Source organism: Paroedura picta, chromosome 3 (genome assembly GCF_049243985.1).
Source record: "Paroedura picta isolate Pp20150507F chromosome 3, Ppicta_v3.0, whole genome shotgun sequence".
Classification (NCBI taxonomy): Eukaryota; Metazoa; Chordata; class Lepidosauria; order Squamata; family Gekkonidae; genus Paroedura; species Paroedura picta.
The window spans coordinates 85,318,243-85,340,086 of record NC_135371.1 but is presented as its reverse complement, the minus strand read 5'-3'; the positions used below and the strand labels follow the sequence as shown (position 1 = coordinate 85,340,086).

Sequence of the window (21,844 nt, the reverse complement as noted above, 5' to 3'; positions counted from 1 at the left end):
AGAAAACTGCTCTGACCGAATAGTAATATCGGGGCTTTCTCAGCCATGCCCACCTCATAGGGGAGAGGAAAGGGTAGGCGATTGTAAGCTACTTTGAAACTCCTTCAGGTTGAGAAAAGCGGCATATAAGAACTCTTCTTCTTCTTCTTCTTCTTCTTCTTCTGTTTTGTTTTTTCTGGAAATGAGGCATGAATGGGGAAAGAAGGGTGTGTGTGTGATGAAGCAGCCATCTCCTTATTAGTTTTATGTTCGTGCTATGTGTTTTAAATCCTTATTGTGAGCACATAATCATTTATTTTATTTATTTATTATATTTATATACTGCCCTCCCCGGTGGATCAGGGTGGTTTACATAAAATATATAAACAATACAATAAACAATCTGTAACATATAAATAACCATAACATTAATACTACTATCTGATAATTGCAATAGTGGTAACAGTGCAAAAATGCAAACAGGTCCAGGAGTAAAACGCATTGATGGATTTCTGGGAGGGAGCAGGGGTCCTGCAGATGTTGTTGGTTATGCCTGGTCTCAACCAAATGCCTGGCAACTAAGTGCCAATCCAGGACTCAATCCACAAGCCCATCAGAATCTGCCACCACCCAGTAGAAGCAGCAGGCATATGTCAAGATATCCTAGGGAAGAAGCAACATCAGGCTGGCAGCCCATGCTCCACCTCCTTGTCCAGATCATAATGGATGCAATCTTCTGCAAGACTTTGGCCTCAGTGAGGCCTGACAAGACATGCCCTAGGTACTGTTTCCAGAATAGGTGGAACTGGTCTTCTCTCAGCCTATTTGAGCCTGGGGCTAGAAGGAATAGTTTACTGAATCAATTGGCCCACTAGGACTGATTATGCACAATAATGGCCTTGCCATGCCACCAGCAGTTTCTAGTGGTGGGGCAGCATGCCCCTCTGCTTCCTGTGTATTAATGGGGGGGGAATTCCCCCAGCATGCCCCTCTGCTTCCCGTGTATTAATAGGGGAAGAATTCCCCCAGCACACACAGTCTGCCCCACAGTTATGCGTGCACATGTACAACTCCAGAGCAGAAAGGTTCTGCCACACCTCTCCATGGTGGCAGGAGGTTTCCCCACATGATAATGAGGTAGCGGCATATTGCTATCCCACCATGGACGGGTGGGGGGATAGTATCCCATTCAGCTCCACAGCACTGTGAGGCACATTGGAGTCAAACAGGGCATTTCGTGTCCCTGCTGGGAACTGTGATTGTGGGGGAGGAGCCGGGCGTTCTTTTCCCTGTATGTATGGGCCTGACTTGGCGTAGGCATCAATGGTGCCTGCATTTGAAAAAGAAATGTTGAAAAATCAGCATTCCTTTACTGCAGGGCATCAGAAACCCAAAATTGAGCCAGGGCCGGGAGGTGCATCAGTGGGAAGCACTGCCCCAGTTTATCCCTCTCATGCATGATCGATATAGGTGTAAGCCTGTTTTCCTGATTCAGTGCCTTGCTTCCAGCACCTGTTGGTGTGTAAACTTTGCTATTGAAGCCTGAAGGCACTATGCCTTGAGGATACTCTGGCAGGCTCTGTCTGCAGGTTAAAGAACAAATGCATCGTCTGAATGAGAAAAAAAAGAACATTTGCTGAAGTTAAAAGTGAAGGAATGGTGAGCTAGGGAGTAATCTTCTTTTCTGGGAATTCCCCCTTTCTCCCTGTTCCTGTGAATTCGTAAGCAAGGACTCTGCAAGCAATAATAGCTTGCGTGTACTGGTAAGAAACAAAGCTTCTTTATCTTTGCAAAACGAATAGAAGTCTTTTATTGTAAGAAACCCCATTCAAGACTGGACTAACTAGCTAGAATGAATGGAGATGCAGAAAGCATGTCCACTCCTGATCGATGAAGAAGAGTGTGGACTGTGGAGAGAAGATGTTAACCAGAAAGAAGGAAAATTCTTTGAGAGAAGCAAAAGGGATAGCAATCAGAGCAGCAGAAAGGAATGCACAGGGTTCCGACTTTTCTGTCTGTCTGCCTCTTTATAGCCCTCTTCCTTCTGAAGCTTGAAGCTAAGAGACTGTCAGGATGTCTCTATCAACCTCCTGCCATGGTCATTTTGTATGGTCATCTGCCAAATATCAATGGTGCATCAATAATCACCTGTCAGTGCCAACTGTCACTGCATTCTCATTTGTGAAGTCTGTTAAATGTCAATGGCCTGGGAAAGTCTACCTGAATGTAACTGTCTCTGTTGCTTGCCTCTGCTGCATATTCTTTGTGTAGTCTACTTGCCAATTCACATTCTTGAAGATGGAACAATGGGAGAGAGGTAGAGAGATCTTGGATGTTATCAGTACAGCTGGCCTTGAATCAGTCTCACAAGTTTGATGTAAAGTGCAACTGGGCACAGGCCTATTTTGGGAAGCCTATATTTTCCTAATTGGGGCATTCTCCTATGTGTCTGGGTGCAAGGCTTTTGGGTTTATTTGATCAGTGTGTTGCTTATCAATTTAGTTTTAGCAAGAATAATATATGAGCTTTGTATCACTACTTCAATAAAATGCTTTTGCTGTTAATGCCAAATGTGTCTACTGAGAAAGTCAACAGGGGTATGAAAGAGATGGTGCAAAGTCCTTTACTTCCAACACAAAAAACCTTTGCATTAACCAGTTCTAAATCTCATGAGCAGAATTAATTGGGCTGGATCCAGCACTCTACCATCATATCATGCTGATGGTTATAGGTCATCCCTCGCAGTCCCTTCCAATTTATTCCTGGGACTAGAAGGAAAGTCCATTTGTAAAAATGGGCCAAGGGCAGCGGCGCGATATGTGCGCTTAGGCGGCCACACCCTCGCTTCACAGGCAGGGGGGAAGGAGGCGGGCAGCAGCTGGCGCAACCATGCAGGAACGGAACTCTGCGCATGCGTGTTAGCAGCCGGGTGGGGGCAGGCGCAACCACGCAGGTGTGGAACTCCGCTCATGCGTGGTAGCGGCCGGGCGGGGGCGGATGCAACCACGCAGCCCCGGAACTCCGTGCCTGCGTAGTCACGGGTGCCGTGGCAGTGGCGGCATGGGCCAGCATGGCCTGGCCACGGTGCTGACTGGGAGCAGCGGGAATGGGCGGCCACGTGGTCGAATGGGACCGCGGTAAGTACTGGCCAGGGAGAAGGGTGGGTGGGTGGGGTGGGAATCGCGCAGGTGGCGGCTGGCAAGGTGAGCTGTGGGCGTATGGGCGAGGTGGCTGGCGGCGAGAGCGGATGGGAAGCGGGTCCAGTTGGCCAGGCAGGGTCGGGCATTCATGTGGGTAAGTGCGGTGCATGCGGCGGTGGGCGGGTAAGGTGTCGCTGGTGGGAGGGGCTTGTTTGCAGCAGCAGCGGGAGCGGGCAGGTCTGTAGGCGGGCAAGGTCTGTCACTAGGCAGAGGGAAAGCAGCAGGGGCGCCGGGTCTTTGATGCGGCAGCCCTGCTGCTTTCCCTGGGTGCAGCGTCGTGGGGCAATCCTCCTCCCCGGTGGCCATCCCCGTCTCTGGGTGAAGCGTGGCGGTGGTCTGTGGGAAAATAGTAGGGCTGCCGCGTCTTCAACATGCTGTCCCTGTTTTTTTCCCTGCGGAGAGGACTCACCGTCTGGAGGCTGCAGCGGCGAGGATGGCCGCCTCGGAGGACCGGGGACTCGGCGATGCACTGCTTCGAGGACGGGCCAAGTAGCCAATGGGGAGCCGCGCGATTGGCCACTTGGCCCTGTAGTGCCACTCTGAGGAGTGAATCAGGAGCCGCTTCATGGCTCCTGATTCACTCCTCCGAGTTTTTATCACGGGCAGCTCCTGCCCTCTCTCCTCCTCCTTAGCCCTTAACCTTTTATTTATACCGCTCCACTTGAGCGGTGTAAAGATGGTGGAACTTACATGGATGAACAGTCACATGGACTGGGAACCTGCTATGAAGAGGGAGATGGCGACAAAAATCACCATTCCTGTTTCTTCTGTTGGAGCAGCTCCACTGAAGGGAAAGGGATTTGATGCTTCCTCCTCACTGCAGCTTTTCAGCCTGCATAGACCTTAGTTCATGTAGGTCCTGCAGCCTTTTGGAAAGGAATGGCTGGGATGGAGAAGGCAAATATCTGATGTCCTTGTACCTGCATATTACTGGATTTAAGTTGTTATACATATATTCAGTTGCACTAAAACGGCCATGTGGTCAAATATTTCATTAAGCAAATACTGAGGGGCTTTTTGCACGCCTTCAAAATCGCACAATGGTTGCCAATTGGAAACGCTATTGATTTGCCATAACGCACGACGTCGTAGACAATCTGCCACACACCTGAAACCAATCTGCAAAAAGCGCTTCCTTGTAGCGCTTTCAGGGGAATCCCAAAAAGTGGATTCACCCTCCGGAAAGCGCTACACTCTTGCAACCAATCTGCAACACTAGCGAAAAAGACCTGTGCGTTAACATTGTTGCGGTTTCTTCAAAGTCCCTCCTCCTGAGCCTGTCCTCCAAACTTCCGGCGAAGCGATCGCCATTTTTTTTCTCCGAGCGAGCGGGGATAAATGCACCAGCGAGCCTCTTTCTGTTTAGAGGCTTCCCTGGCTTCAGTCCTTCACCTTTAGTCACTAAACACAAACCACAGAAAAGCCCGTTTGCTGAAGTATTTTCCTTTATTTTTTTACACATTCATTCAGCCGAAAATCGGGCCCGTGAGGGGGGGGGGATTTTTTTTTTTCACTCGAGGCAGCGTGGCAACGATCATACGATCAAACGACAGCTCACATTAGGCAGCTGGATGGGTCTCTCCGTTGCAATGAATCTACACAGATTCGTTACAATGGGTCTGTTTTTTAAAAAAAAAACCTTTCTTAAAGGGAAAGGGGCTGTTTGGGAGCATGCTAACGGCTGCCCATTGGCTGCTTGACGGCCAGGGGCGGGACGAGCTTGGCAATAGCGCTTCCTTTCTAGCGATTTCTGCCGAGACCGGAAGCTGTGGGAAACGCTACAAAACGCAACTGGATTCCACTACAAAGGCAGGTATGCATAACGACGAATTCCACTATTTTAAATGGCGATTTTTCATTCAGTGACCAATTTGCAACAAAGATCCCGGTGCGTAAAGCCCCTGAGTATTTATTGAAAACATGCTGTCAAGCCCTTAATTGATGATTAATCAAGGTCAGACTATATAAAAAATGTTACCAGTTTAGTGTATCTAAGATTGTCAGGGTAAGTATCATTAATTTCATTTGATCAGAGCAATTCTAATCAAGGTCATTTATTTGGCTGCTGTTGTGTTTCTCCCAATGGCAGAGGAGACCATCTCTTTTAAGCTGAAGCGCAAATTACCACCCAAGCATATGAACATCGGAAGAACAGAGAAATAACTTGTAATCATTAAGTTCTTTGGTGCTGCTCTGAATTAAAGATGTAAACCACTAGCATATCCTCTCCACCCTTCCTCTTTCTTCTTTATGCTTCATACACTAATTTAACTGCCTGTAGGAAAGGAAACTAGGCCAAACTCAGAGCCATGCATATCATCATGTCAACATTTCTTTGTAGAAAACATGATGTACGTCAACATTTCTCTTTAGGAAACAAAAACCTAGTCACAATTAATTTGGCATGCCTGACAGCAAGCCTGTCCTCTGCCCCTAGATTAATACACTGCTAATAAACAAGGGGATGATTCTCAGCTAACTGTGAGGAGTCAGACACATTATGAAATGATGAGCTCTGCTGCTCAGCATAGAGAGAGGGGAATTGCTACTGAACTGATGAAGAAGCTTAGCAGCCAGGATGAACCTAAGTCAAGCAGCCTGTTTTGGCCCTCATGACCTGCCCTGCCATTTGCTACCCTTCCTGCCACCTAAGCTATCAGGTATAGAAAGCTGCAGCCAGCTAGCATTCACCTGAGTTTTACCAACAATGGACATTGGCCCACCCTTGCCTCCACTTGGCAGCAGTGTACAAAGAGCCAGTTGGTGAAATGCTATTAATAATTATTGTCACTGAAGGGTCTCAGTTATGTGGTGTTGCTGAGGCTTGGCTCTACTTGCTTCTTGCTGCCAGTGGTCCTCCAGGACAGGAACATTTCTCTGTATGCTTTAAGGCCAGTCTGATCCAACTTCCTTTTAATGATACTTGATATTCGGGTCCATTCCACACAACTTAAATGTAGCCAAAGTCTTACCTTTGTAAACGCTATTAATTTAACGTTCCACATGATGTCGTAAACAAACCGCAATACTCCCGCCAAACTCCAGCAACAATCGGAATTTTATAGCGCTTAGGGGTAAATCCAGAAAAGTGGATTCCCCCTGAAAAAACTGCTACACTTCTGAGCACAAGCCGCAACACATCAGCAAAAGATATGTGCGTTCTCAAAATAGCAGGAGAAAGAATGTTCCTCCCTAGCTCTCGCCCCCGAGCTTCCAGAGACGCGATCGCTATTTTCCCCCCTTAAACCGGCGAAAGCAAAGAATAAGCGAGGCTTCTCCAGCTGAAGTCCCTCCACAAGCAATTCACAAGTGGTTAACAGTAAAACAAAGCTCCCTTCTGCAATTGTCTTTAAAGTTCCCAAGCACAATATAGCCCCCTGTTCGACACTGCCCGTAATTTTGGCCGGAAATTGCACCCATGGGGGGAGGGATTTTTGTTTTTACTTGAAAAGCGTGTAAATGATTAAGCTCCAGCTCTTACGCCAGCGAAAAAGGTCTTGAGACATCGAATGAACAAATACTCATTGCTACTTGTGTTTTTGGGTTTTTTAAAGTTTTTAAAGGGAAAGAGGCTTTTCGGGAGCATGAGCACAACAGTTCATTGGCTGTTCTGTTTGATTGATGGCGAGGGGCGGGGAAAAGCGCGGAAAAATATAGCCTCCTTTATTGTGATTCCGGCAAGACCGGAAACTTGTGGGGAATGAATAGACTGCTACTGGGACTTCAATATTCCACTAGAATTGAAGGTATGCGGAATGATGAAATTCCACTATTAAATATAGCGTTTCTGCATACTGCAAACATTTAGCAACATTGGTCATTGTGCGGAATGACCCTCAATTTACTCTAGACTTAGAAAGATTTGGGAAATTTGCTTCCCAGTAGGAGTGTCTCCACCTTCTTTTTTCCACCTTTTTGTGAGTTTGCTAAGTTAGACAGACCGCCATGCCAAATTAATAAATTAATTTATTTTGTTGTAATTGAAGTTACTGGTTACAAAATGGAAATTGTGAACTTGAATAAGCTTTGTTTAAAAACTACCAAGAAAAGGAAACATAAATAATACTGCAGTCTTCTTTCCCTATCTTTACCCCTCCATGACAGTAAGTTTTAAAATCAGCAGAATAATTTCTGCTACCCTTTTTTTTTATGCTGGTTGTCTCCAAGCCATCTCATGCAGCTATCTCTTCTTCATTAAGGCTATATTTTAGTCGCCCTCTCTAGTTGTCTTAAAGTCTAATTCTGAGCAGATTTTTTCAGAGTCTTCTTAAGGTTGCTATGTCCAGCTTGGGAAATTCCTGGAAGTTTTGGGGGAAAGTAACTCAGCAGGGATGTAATATTACATCCATGTCAAAGGTCATCTCTTTCACCTTCTATCTGTGAAATCAATACCTACCATCAATATCTAGATTTAAATGACCTGCTTCATACCACTTCTTCCCACCCTTTTCTGCATCAGTTGTAGACTTTTATATATATGTGATCTGTAGGTCATAACAACCCTATTTCTGCTGGTATAACTGGTTCCTATCCAATTATGTTCCACATAAAAACAAACAAAATTGTCTTCAGGTTTTTCTCAGTACTATGGGGGAAAACACGCTGAAGTCTGAAAGGAAGACTAGCTGACAACACTCGCATCTTCCAATCCAAACTAGCATTTAGTATTGTTATAGGCAACAATCAGTTCCTCCTACTTTCTTTGGTATCCCATAGAATCTCTATGGTGTATCAGAGTATCCACTCTGCGACTTCCATATCTCCTAGGTTTGATGGTATGACTTAGAATTTACCTTGTGAAGCTGCCACCTCCTCCTGCACTGATCCCTGTGTCTGGAGATCACTTATAATTCTGGGAGAACTTCTGGCCCCACCTTGAAGTTTGTAATTCTAAATCCTTCTGAAGTCTACTCAGTAGGGCTTATACCCAGGAAAGTGTTTGGAGACTTGCACCTCCTAACTATGGGAAATTGTTCATTTCATCTAATATATTTTGTTGTGACCTTTTGTCTACATTTTCAGAGTGCTCAATTGTCTTGTGGGCTACTCCCCAACAAAATATTTAAACGGCATCAGCAATTCTCATCAAGAGATAACTGTGACAGTTTTTCACCAAGGACAAGAACCAGAAAACAGGAACTATTCTTGTTAAGTATGGCCAGTTAAAAGGTGTGGAAAGGCAGTGGAAAGAAGCTCATTGCTAGGCACTCTGACCATTAACTGGATTTATAGGGCAATCCTGAACTGAGTTATATCCTTCTAAGTCCACTGATTAAGCCCATAGGGTTGAACTGTTAATATCAGCGATGATCTTCTGATCTGAAAGAAACTAAACCCAGGTATTGTTGTGCCTTCTTGTAAATGAAATTTTGGAATATGCAGAAGAATAGCTAATGACAACTTGATTTAGCAAATCCAGAGTGTTTTAGTATTCAGGTGACTACATAGTTGTGCCTTCCAACACCTAATAGCTGTTATTACTGTAGATGTTTACAATTTCTTGAGAATGTACACTAGACGTTATTCACAAGCAGGGCCAATAAGCAGGATTTGGAAAGATGAGCCAGATTTCGCAATATGAAAATAAAACAAAACAGAGCTCTCCTTTGAAATGCAATCCCCCAAGCATAAACTATCTTCTCTTGAAGTGAACTTCCTTCTGCAAGTTATTCAGAAAAGTCTGAGGTCTGAAATTGGGAAAGGATGAGGACTTAGCAACCATTTTGACATTAAACCAAATGAGTTCTTTTGCAGATTGGCAAGAAAAACATACAGGCAGAATTCAAATCAGAAGGACTTAGTATTGCTGCAGCCATAAAGCCAATGTCCTGAAGGACTGCAGTAGTGGCTGGCTTCATAGAAGAAATCCTGTTTGTTGTCATCACAAATCTAATGAAGAACAAGTATATTAATACTATCAATAATCAATAATAGCTAATATTTGCTATTCTGGTGCCTGATTGTTGAAGTCAGGCAGTACAAGCTGAGTTCAGACTCATTGTGAGCATTCTGGGGCTTTTATCTTTAAACCTGATCAAAAATAAACATACTTGGATTCCTTTCAAAGGGACAGTCTTCATAGTAACATACATTCCTTAAGGACTGCAGATTCTCAAATGAAACTACCTGACCATTACCATCATCTTGAGGGACCCTGCTACAGATCATGCTAGATGGGTAGCATACCAATAAAGAGCCTTCTCAGTCATGGCACAAACATTATGAAATTCCCAGGGAAGGGCAAATACAGGAGCAATCCAGGGAACTTCCCTTGATGTCTCTTGCTTGCGCAGGATTGGTTCTATACACTCCTAAGACTCAGTCATTTTGACAGGCACAGGTTCAGGAGTATATAGAATGGATCCTGTGCAAGCTAGAGACATGAAACTCACAGGGGCTCTGCAACTGACTTGCCTCTACCTGCCATCCAAGTTGGGTGAGGATTGGATTTACAGGGTTTGAGTTATGACTCTCCAAAGAAGGTGCCCCTGGAAAGTCTTTTGTTCTGCCCCACCAGGCCAAACACTGGGACTGAACAGATTCTCCCTCAGTCAGAAAGCCAAGACCAAATCAACAGGTAAAGGCAGAGTCCAAAAGCCTGGCCAAAGAGTCCAGTCCAGGAAGTTCTGATCACCAGGGGAGGTGGAGCAGGAGCGGGGAGCGGAAGGAGTCAATGGGAAGCTGTAAGAAAGCCCAAAGTCAAGTCCAGCTGAAGTCAGGACCCAGAGAGAAGTCCCAAGCCGAGCTGAAGTCAGGAACCGGAGAGAAGTCTCATGCCAAGTTGAAGCCAGGAATTGGAGAGAAGTCCCAAGCTGAGACAAAGTCATGAACCGGAGAGGAGTCCAAAGCTGAGCTGAAGTCATGAACAGGAGAAGAGTCCAAAGCCGAGCTGAAGTCAGAGCTTCACTGAAGAGCACAGGAAACCAGATGTCCAGGCCGATGGTCAGGGGGTACATTTGACTCAAACCTCTCTTTAAATACACTTTGATCAGGCCTCTTGGCTGAGGCCCAAACTACTTGCAGTTGAACCTAGTCCTCATCTGAGGAAATCTAGCCAGACAGTGAAGCTACCACCTCACACTTAGCCTGCAAGATGTCAAGTAGCTCTCCTGCATTGTCTCTGATACTCTGGCAAGCTTTCCGGGCTGGATACGGTTGGTGGAATGGGTTCTGGTGTGATTGGTACCAAGAGCTGGGTTGGTCCTTGTCTAGTGTCTGATGGTCCTTCACCTGTAGAGTACGGCTGGTCCTGATCCCCTGCCAGGTCCTCCAGCCTGGATTCAGCACCTGACTCTAACAATCCAGGTAGTGGCACACCCGGAGTCAGTGTGAGCGTCTGACGTGCATGCCATGCCAGAGAGACCCCCAGTGGCAGGTCCACAGGTACAGGCATAACATGCTTTCTGGTGGTCATTTCCCCAGAAAGCACTTTCCTGGGAGCACCTTCTTCAGGGATCTATAACTCTGACCCTGTAAATTCAGTCGTCACCAAACTTTGAGGGCAGGTGGAGGAGAGTCAGGGATTCCCTGTGAGTTGGCATCTCTCGCAAGCTGGGGTGGGGGTTTCTACCTTCTCATGAACCAAACTGATTTGTGAGATAGCTAAGTTATTGATGGTCCATGGTTAAAGGTTTGTGATGAACCATGAGTCGAACTGCATTTTTTTGTTCATGCCAAACCTACTTACCATATATACCCTCTTCGGCTAATACGCAGATATAAACGGTAATTGAAATAAAAGCCTGCTCTAGCCAGCCAGTCATTGCTCTGGCAACTTGTAGGACATCAATGGTTTGACTGAGGGACTCTGATCTTTTTTTCCCCTTTTGCCTTTACTTCTTCCTCTTTTTAATCACTTCTTCCAAACTATTCTTTTGATTTCTGTGGGTGAAAAGCGGGATACAAAAACCAGCAGCTATTCATCCTATTGACTTTTCTGTATTTGTTGAGGGCAGGGGGAAGAGGCTGGATGGGAGAGCCTGTGATGATGGAGCATTTCCTGCCTTCGGCTTATATGCAAGTCAATATTTGCCAAGATTTTGTGGTAAAATTGGGTGCCTCGGCTTATGTGCGGGTTGGCTTATATGCGAATATTACCTGCCTTTGTTTTTAATTGCTGGTTTTGTGGTTATGCACTGCTTTAAAAATGATTTCTAATATATATTTTAATTGCTCATCACCATGAGGTCCCTAATTGGTCGGAAAGGTAGGATACAAATGTTTTAAATTAATGGCTGTGGGAGGCTGCTCGTGTGGCTGTTCCCTCCACCACCAGAAAGGGAGGGGGACAGAGCTAAGCTCTGCTTTCATGAGGCATCCATCCCCTTTAAAGCCCATTAAAAAGCCTTTTTCACTTTCCCCTTCGAAGCTGTGGTATGCAGCTGCAATATAACTTAACTGGGAATGGGAAAGTAAGAGGAAAGGGGGTATTCTGGACTGTAAGGGTCCTTGGGCAATTGTCACTGTGTATAGCTTTCTGAGTTCCGCAGAGCCTGTAAAATGGAATTCTTCCGCCAGGCTTATGGTTGAGGCCGGGCACGCAAGACCATGGGTCTCTCCAGGATAGTCTATAGTAGGCCAGACCATCAGCGGGTTGAGCCATCATCATCCATTGATACCCCCATGGTGCACCAGAAGGGGATTAATTGTTGTGGGGTGGGAAGATAGTTTTCACTGTCAGGGTTTGTGTTATATTTTAATGGGGTATATAATTCTTTTATGTGGGTGTTGTCTTGTAACTCGCTGCGAGATGGTTCGCCAATAGCGGTGGGTAACAAATGCAGTAGGAGCAGCAGCAGCAGCAGTAATAGATGTTTGCACAGTTGAGATGGGGAAAGGGGCAGCAGCAGGTGGTGCAGGGACACAATGTTGCCATTCTCACGCATTCTCAGGTCACTTCTCTTGCCATGGCAGGAGCAAGTTTCTGGAAACACTCTGGGCTGTTACCTACTAAACACATCTGTAGTGCCAAATGCTTCCCTCTCACTAATTTCTTAACATGCTAAAGCCTCCCTGCCCTTGCTGTCTACCATTGGGGGTATCAAATGGCTGTCACTTCAAGTTCTGTGTGAATTTTGTCTCTTAGATGGGTACCCTTTAATGTATCCTTCTGATATCAGACAGGAAAGATCCCTTGGATGAGAGGTACAGTCCCTGCACACTGTATCTAGACTGGATATAAGAAGAAAGGGTTACAGCCGGAAATGTGAAACAAAAAAGGAGCAATGCAATAAAGAAACAAAATGAACAGTAAAAAAATGTACGGTCCACCTCCTGGTAGAGGACAGGAAGGCCTGGAGGATCATTGTCCATGGGGTCGAAATGTTCTGACTGAGCAGTGGTATCAGGGCTCTTTAAGCCTCACCCACCTCACAGGGTGTCTATTGTGGGGAGAGGAGAGGGAAGGCGACTGTAAGCTGCTTTGAGACTCCTTTGGGTAGAGAACGGCAAATAAGAACCAACTTTTTTTCTCTTCTTCTAAGGTTTCCAATGAATATCTATAATAATGTTGAGTCAAATTGACATCACTAATCTGCTTTGTTGAAATACATCAGCTTACCCCATTTCAACAAAAGTGGTATTTTTTCTCATCCTGTAGATCAGTGGTCCCCAACCTTTTTTAGGCTGGGGACCGGCAGGGCATTGGGCCGCGCCCGCAGGGACCGCGGCCGCGCGGGCCACGCCCACGCTTCGGGCCGCGCCGGCCGCACCCGCGAGCCGCGCCCGGCCGCGCCCGCGGATCGGGCCACACCCGCGGGCCGCGCCCGTGGATCGGGCCGAGAGGGCGCGGCCCGGCCTTGATTCCTTCTCCCCGCCCTCCCGCAGTAAGTAGCTTCCCGGGCCGCAGTCTTGCGGCCTGGGAAGTTTTTTACTGCGGGGGTGGGGGGGGTGGGGAGAGGGAGCCGCGGCCCGGCGCCATGGCCTTTGCGGCCCGGCGCCGGGCCGCGGCCCGCAGGTTGGGGACCACTGCTGTAGATGAGAAAGTATAGAAGGCATTACCATACGTGGAAGCATGCCTACCTGCCCTGCCATCTCACCTGCAATTAGGAATCTGGGAGTGACTCTGGATGCCTCATTGTCAATAGTTGTCAGTGCTCAGGTCACTGGAGTAGCCCGCTCAGTGTTTTTCCATCTCCACCAAGCATGACTACGAGCACCCTATTTGTCCTCAGATTGCTTGGCTACAGTGATCCATGCAATGATCGCCTCCAGATTGGACTTCTGCAACTATAAATGTGAAATTGCAACTGGTACAGAATGTGGCTGTGAGGGTCCTTACAGGAACATCTTGGAGGGCCATATCCTCCCTGTGCTGAGGCAGCTGCATTGGCTTCCTGTTGCAGTCCAGATCAGGCTCAAAGTTTTGGTGTTAACCTTTAAGGCTATCGATAGTCTGGGCCCCACATATCTGTGGGACCGTCTATATCTCCTTATGCCCCCCTCAAGGCACTTTGCAGGTACAAATCTGTTTGAGATCCCAGGCCCAAGGGAGGTTTCCTTGGCTTCAACTAGGGCCAGGGCCTTTTGGTCCTGGCCTCGACTTGGTGGAATAAGCTTCTGGGAGAGATGAGGGCCCTGACAGAACTTTCCTAGTTCCTCAGGGCATGTAAAATGGAGCTCTTCAACCAAGTTTTTGATTGAGGTTAGGGCAATAAGCTCTGGGCCCCTCTCTGAAGCAGCCAGGTCGTCAACCAACACCAGGAGTGTCCCTTGAGGCACTGGATCGAAGCCTGTGAAGCAGGGAGTAGGTTAATTATCGCCACTATGGGTGGGTTTAATTTATGTTATAATTTTAATGGGTTTTATTGTGGAGACTATATGCTGTTACCCACCACGAGCCACTGTGTGGGAGTGGTGGGTTAAAAATCAAATAAACAAACAGCCTTCTAAATTGATTGAAATCAATGGGTTTAGAAGGATATCACTGCTTAGGAATTCATACTTACGGTGTCTTTATCATATTTGCATTCTCTACAGATCTTCACACAGACCATAAATGGAGGCAAGTGTTACGGGGCAGGAGATCTACTAGCCCACACCACAGCTTCAGGTAGGGTTGCCCAGGTACTCATGGCCACTAGTGGGGGCGGGTAGGATTGCTAATTTCAGGTTGGAAAACTCCTAGGGATTTTTGGAGTGGAGCCAGGGGTGACATGGACCTCAGTGAGGTACAATGCCATAGAATCCATCCTCCAAAGCAGTGGTCCCCAACCTTTTTATCACCGGGGACCGGTCAATGCTTGACAATTTTACTGAGGCCCGGGGGGAGTAGTCTACTAGAGGACCCGTCATTGGATGACGCTGGAGGGGCGGGCTTAGCTGACGGCTGCTACGGCTCCTCTGATTGGGCAAACGGACAAGAAGGATAGGGGAGCAAGCTGGCCTCTGTTTCTTTTTGCCATGGTCGCTGAAGGCAGCGGGCAGGAATCTCATTGCCGCAGAGTTGTGTGGGCTTGCCCTGGGAATAAGGCACTCCTGGACATGAGATGAGGGAGTCCTAGTCAGAGTGGGAATGGAGAAGGGGAGCTTTGTGACCTGGACTTCTGCAAAGTTGGGTCAACGTTGGTGGGCTGAAGCACCTAACTTCTTAGACAGAGCCGCAGCCCGGTACCAATTGATCTACGAACCGGTACCAGTCTCCGTACCGGGGGTTGGGGATCACTGCTCCAAAGCATCCATTTTCTCCAGAGGAACTGATTTCTGTAGTTTGGAGATTAGTGTAATTCCAGGGGACCCCCAGGTGCCACACTGGCATCCCTAGAGAAAGAGACTTTGTACCAATACGTGCTTTACCTTCAGCCAACTCTCTGTCTACAGAAAACTGTCCCTTTGTAGATTCATGACTTGCTATTTCACTTATTAGCAGTCCATCATCCATCAAGCCTCTTTTTACTCCCACTGGGCCATTATAATAATCATGACATACACTGTTAAATACTGTAGCAGTTCCCTGCCTCCCAGTATTGACAGAGTTCACCATGTGGAGGTCCTGGGAATGCATCCCCACAAATGGCAAGGGTCTACTATATTTGATTTCATACCTTCTGTTTTCTACACACACTCTGATGCCTTCTCTGCTTAAGGCAGAACCATAGTTATAGACTCATTTTCACTCACCAGCCAGCAAACTCGTATCAATATTATCTTCTTTGGACTATGGGGAGCTGTTTGCAGAGTACGCTTACTGCCTCCCTGCCGCTTCCTTCTGTCCCCAGCAGCCAGCTGTGCAACATCTGTTTTGCAACAGAAAAAAAATCTCCATGTTCAATGTCCTTTATGGAATGCCCCCTTGTTCTGTATTGCACGACAGGAAATCAAATAGATGTATTTACTCTGACTGAGCCATTGGATCATAGGATGACCATTCAACTGTGTGAAATGCGTTGGTTAACATCTCGTGTGGTAACATCTCGCCACATGATGCTGTGTTTGTAGTGGGAACTGTGTAACCATGGAGAATAGTACGGAAATCTGATCTCCTGATGACATTTCCTTGTCCAAGTTTTGCCCCTAGCCAATATCTAGTTAAGACCAGTCTGTGGTTTCTTTGCACTTTCAGAATATCTGGATAATGGCCAAATGGAAGACTCCTTCATTGTTACTGTTTAGTGAACAAATGAACAGCAAAAATTATTTAGAACCTCTATTCAGTCTAAAGAGTTGAGAACATTTTTTAACAGTCAAGAACGAGTCTTTCCACCTTTTACTTTGCTTGTTTAATGAATTTAGAGCAAGACATGCTAGAAGAAGAGCTTGTATAATAGAGGTCTGAAAGCTTGCAGAACCACAACAAATAGAGAGTCTTATCCCCCCACCCCCGCTTTCCACTCTTTGCCTTTCCTCAATTATATCTGGGTTTTCCTTTTTCCTCCCCAAATAAATTAATTCCAAACCCTTTAGCTGACGCAGGCACTTGGTGTCAGATTGCAGGCTTCAAGCCTTGTTGCTCAATCCATATTTACCCAGAAGTAAGTCCCACGGAGATAATGATTAGTATGCTTTGGACTGGTTGCAGCTGGAAACCTTAAGTCACAAGTAATGCCTCCTCCTTCCCCCTCTTTTACAATCTGAGGTTCTTCAATGTTTGTTTGCTCCTTCTAGCCATAGGAGCAGGACAGCCTTTATTATTATTATTGTTGTTGTTATTGTTGTTGTTATTGTTGTTGTTGTTGTTGTTATTATTATTATTATTATTATTATTATTATTATTATTATTATTATATTTTGGCCCAGTGGTTGTTTCTGAGTTTTAGGAGTCCTTTCAAGAAAGGCAGCCTAATAATTTCACCCTTAGCATGACTTACTGAGATCATCTGGGTTTCTTGTGCCAATGTACCCCCTCCCCAGCTAGCAGGACTCTACTCCAATGTGGCATTAATTATAGCTAAGAGCTGCAGAAGGCCTTAATTTTCCTCAGTGCTGGTTTCTGCAGCATGGCTCTACCAGGGAATTCTCTAGGTTAAAAAACAACAACAAAAACCTCCTAAATGATTAAAATTGGTGAGAAACTGGGAATGCTTTTAGATCAGTACCAATGTATGCACAGCTGCATTCAAAAAAAAAATTGGAAGGAACATGAACAGGGATTTAGCTCATGTCTCCAGTACAGACATGGGAAGTAAGAGCACACATTTGCTTATTCAGTATACTTTTACGTGCAATGACTAATTTAATTTACTAAAGTGGGGGAGTGTAATTGGGTGAGTATGCAGTTCTGCCACACAGCTCATGTAGGATGCAAAGAAATTGTTATACATCATATCAGATGTTTCTTATTCATTTTGAAATTCTTTGGAGACTTCCATCACACTTATGAAACAGCAAGATTTAAGATACTCCACATTTCCTTTCCCCAAATACCAAGTATTGTGTCTATGCTGCTCCTCAAACATTTGTGGTAGAGTTGCAAAGCACCTCTCAGCTGGGAAAAACAGAGGAATCAGCAGACTGGATACACAAAACCGGAACAGAGTCACTATGCCACAAGACAACCCATGCTTGCTCATAACACGATGTAGCAATTTTCTGTGTGGTTTAGTATTGCCCAAGTCTCATAGTATTGTAGGGGAAAATCAAGATGAATGTCAAGAGACTGCGGATCCAGATGTAGTACTTAACTGCTAAAGTTACTCGTAAATAATGAACAGCGTATTCCTGTTGACACTCAATTCAAGTATAGAACCATGGATTTCTCAATGTAGACTCAGAAGAAAAAAGGAAATCACGAGGCACAATGATGTAGTAGTCTACTCTATATATTTATAATAATTCTTTATATAATTCTTGCATGCTTTAGGATGCTTTGGGCTGATCCTGCGTTGAGCAGGGGGTTGGACTAGATGGCCTGTGTGGCCCCTTCCAACTCTATGATTCTATGATTCTATGATTTTATTGGTCTCTCAAGGCTATTTCAACAGAGGGGACAGAGGGAGGAATTAAACAAGGAATATGCTTAAACCTCCTCATAGACCTAGTGAAACTGGTCAAATATAAAGAGTCAACCAAAACGGGATCCTAGGTTAAGCAACCCGCTTTCTGTTCTATCTTCATCAGTGGTTTCTCAGATAGAACAGAAAGCGGGTTGCTTAACCTAGGATCCCGTTTTGGTTGACTCTTTATGTTTGACCATTTAGACTTTATGTAATAACCCTTTTCACTTATAAATATAGAGAAGACTACTACATCATTGTGCATTGTGATTTCCTTTTTTCTTTTGATACTCCATTCAAAGCCAACCGGAACCAATGGATTTAGACTTGAGTAACTCTACTTTGGACTGTATTGCTAAAAATTTTATTGTTTAATTTTCTTTCATGAAACAGAGCAGGATGGGGTTATAAAGGTGAACTCCCTGAGCTCTGTCAGTTCAAAGAAACTCTTGTCTCTTGTTGCAAGGAACGTGGGCTATAAATGATTTTTTTTCTTTTGCCTAAGATTTTCAACATTTTCCCTCCCTACTAGCAAAGATTCCACTGGAGGTAGACTAGGGTTGCCAGCTCTAGGTTCGGAAATATCTGGAAAATTTCAGTAGAGGCCAAGGTTTGGGAAGGGAAGGGACTTCAATAACGCTATTGAGTTAATCTTTCAAAGCAGCCCTTTTCTTCAGGTGAACTGATCTCTGTCTCCATTTTGCAGACACCCACTTATGACTCTGGCAATCCTCCCTCAAGTTTCCAGTTTGTCACTGCTTATTGTAACCACCAGCTTCTACTCATGGGCCTTCTTGTGCCAGTTGGCACTGACTGGATGCCTTTCTGGATAATCTGACCTACTCACCCTGGGGTTGCCCTGTTACTGTGTGGAGACTTTAATGCTAGATTAGGGTCAGTTTATGAAGATCTGTAAGGGTCTAAACTTTAAAAGGTAGAAGTCAATGTATCAATCTTTAAGCAGCAGTCTAAAGGTAATGAGGTTAACTTAGTGGGAGTTTGGAAAGCCCAACTTTCTTGGAAGCATGGTCTGATTATTCTTAGTAACTATGAGGGATTGGATGACTAGGGAGAATATACTGTCCTTTCTGTTCATGGGTGAAGTGTTATTGATTATGCTTTCGTTTCACAATCCACTTTGGGTTGGGTGATGACCTCCCCCTCCAGTTAATGCTTGATCTCCCCAGGTCGTATGGCCAATTGGACCACCAGTGGAGCTTCATAGGAGTTCTACCCTGCTGGGCCGCTCATACTCATCCAGGTGGTTATGTTGAGACAGAGGGCTAGCCAGAGTCCAGAGTTTGGTCTGGGCGGCTGAGAGACAAGGAAGACAGAGTTCACAGCAAGTGGTGTGGGGACCAGAATCAATCCAAGCTGGGGTCGAAAAATGGGGAAAGAGCCAAAAGCAAAACCAGATAGTGGTGTGGAATTTTATGGTGCTATTGAATATTTTGCATATCCTTTATGTCAGAGACTCAAGGTCCTTCTTTTCCTCTTCCTATGGGTTGGACAGGGGTAGTTTGACAATGAATATAGGCAAATGAAGAGAGTGGTTCAGACTGACCAACACTAGTTTTGTTGGGCTAATTCAGTGGTTCTATTCAAGACTGCTGAACCAATGGAATCTGTAACCATGAGTGTCTAAATAAAAGGGGTAAGGGGTCGTGGGAGGAGTTTGGTTTTAAGGGTTATGGGCCAATCATTGGTGCCTGTAAGCCTCTGATTGGCTGTCCAACCACTGGCTGCACCATGGAAGAGGCCAGTACACCCATTTGTGGACACCATGGCACCCATGAGAGCCATGTTAGGAATCAGTCAGCTATAGAATTGAGGCAAAACATGGAGTCTCTTTCAGGCTTCTGAAAGATGCCCTGAAAAAGATGTCCCTTGAAGAGTTACACCCTTCTAAGAACATTGATTTCAATACATTTAGAAGGCTATCACTTACAGGAGACCAAATGCAGGTATATCTGACCTCAAAACTCTGTTTAGGATTTCAGTGTGTGTGATATATATGTGTAACATATATAAGAATGTCCTGGTAGGCTTTTTCCTCTTTTGGGACTCACACAGTAAAATCCTAAGGAGAGCTTTACCCTTCTAAGAGTACTGAGTTCAATGGTGTTAGAAGGATAGAACTCTATTTAAGATTACAGCATAAGATATAACTTCAGTAGGCTAGAAGATATTGCTACCAAGCCACTTCCATAGTTTTGACAACACACATTAATAGGGTGATAATACCTACATGTGATATCGACACATTTCATCAAGCCTTTTAAAGTTACATCATTCTCCATAAATACATGAGGATAAAACAAATGCTCTTAATGAGCAGGGAGACAGACACTGCTCCCATCATTTGTAAGACCCAAATGATCCAAACATCCCTGTGGCCAAAGTTAGAATGTGTGTACATGTCTTGGGGCTACCAATGTTACCCTGGAAACACCCATTTTCAGCTGCAAACAACATCAGTAAAAGGAAGCAAATTAATTCCACTACATAAATTTAGATGTACATCAGCCTTTTTAGATACAACATATCCTAATTCACTTTAGCATATCTGGTTCAATTTTTTGAAAAGAGACATGCAAAGTTTAGCCTGGTTGATATAGCTGGTTGAAACCTTTAATTCTGGTAGCCTTTCTTCATATGCAGAAATACTTTTTTGAATTTTTAAAGTTCATTTCCTGAGTGATGCATCTTTATGTATAATTCAGAAGTATGGCAAGACATTTAAATTAATTTGAATTCCCTCATACTTGAATAAAGCAAACTTAAATCTACAGGGCTAATTCAAATGTGAATTTTAGAGGTATTTGTCGTTATGAATCAAATTATGATTATAATATTAATATAGTAGATAAAATAAGTATATTCTGTGGTATAATGGTTAAGAGAAGTGGCCTCTAATCTGGAGAACCAGATTTGATTCCCCAATCCTCCACATGCAGCCAGCTGGGTGACTCTCAGCTAGCTACCATTCTCTTAAGAGCTGTTCTTGCAAAGCAGGGTATTTCTTCTATTTTGATATTACATATTAAATATTTTAATATTTAATACTGAGAGAGAGAGAGAGAGAGAGAGAGAGAGAGAGAGAGAGAGAGAGAGAGAGAGAGTCAACCAGCCACCTGAAACACCCCTCCCCCAAGTATGTTGTTCCAAATTTTAATTCTCCTTTAAACCAGGGCTGAATCTGCATGGAGCTTTTATTCCAATCCCAGGTCGATTTAGTCCCTGTCCTCTACACTGAATTCAAGTTCCATTTTATTTTGGCCTATTTATATTTTCACTCTGCAACAAGCAGGATTGATCCAGAGTGACCCTACCTATCCTGGAGTGGTTATAACCCTTGATATTTGAAAAATTGGCATGAGTAAAGGTCCAGGTCTCTGCTTGTCCCAAACTAACTTGCTGCCTCAAGCCTGCAATGCTGTATGAAAGTCCTGATTGGCCAGGGTGTCAGTTCAAAGGCTTCCCCAGGCTGCCTAGTTTCCCTAAAAGGGGAAGCCCTAACTTCTCTCAGCATTTATTCCCCCCTCCTCTGCTGTCTCCGATACTCCCCTCCGCCCCCATTTAAGAAAAGAAAGAGGCTCCTGCTGCACTTGGCTCCTCCCCTTCTGAGCTTCCCTAATAATGGGGTGGGGTATAGAGGAAGACCTGAGTTCAAATTGATCTGAATTCAGCAGGATCCTCAACGGAATAAAGTAAGTCAAGAATCAGCCCAGATTTCAGTTTCTGTGAGCTGCTATGGGAAGGGGTCCCCAGTTCCCATGCTTCCTTTCCTATTCCTTCCTTCCTTTGTTGCATGGCAAAAAAGGCAAAAGCTGCGCTTGGAGATCCTGTGTTTGTTTGGGCATGAGATTTCTCTAGTCTGGTGGGAGGGATAGCATTAATTAATAGTTGTTTGGTCCCTAGCTTCAGCCTTCTAGAGGGGTAGGATGAGGGTGATAATATTACTTGAGACCTGGTCACACAGAGGAAACAAAGAAACAGGTAAGGGTCACTGGGATTTCATCAGAGGTCAGTTTATCCCAATGAATATTTCTCTTCTCAGCCTGACAAGTTTATCAGCTATCATTTGAAGGTGATAGGGGCAGGCAGAGAAGTAAAAATAACAAGGGATGCATTCAGAAGTCTCTTTATCTCTTTTCTATTGGATTTAGAAAGCTCATGGATCCACGAGACAAATGAAGACAGAGAGTATAACAAATGGTAAAAAGAAGTAATGTG

At 44.9% G+C, this 21,844-nt stretch overlaps 1 long non-coding RNA gene across 1 annotated transcript in view; it reads right to left on the bottom strand.

Annotated features, from left to right (window-relative positions):
• Positions 1 to 7,164: 7,164 nt before the first annotated feature.
• LOC143832367 (uncharacterized) overlaps positions 7,165 to 21,844 on the bottom strand; it is a 97,896-nt gene continuing 83,216 nt past the window's right edge. Inside the window, exons 2-3 of the long non-coding RNA XR_013229218.1 lie at positions 15,297 to 15,412; positions 7,165 to 9,068 (exon numbers count right to left, since the gene is read on the bottom strand). This is a non-coding gene — a long non-coding RNA (uncharacterized LOC143832367). The remainder of the gene's footprint in view (positions 9,069 to 15,296; positions 15,413 to 21,844) is intronic.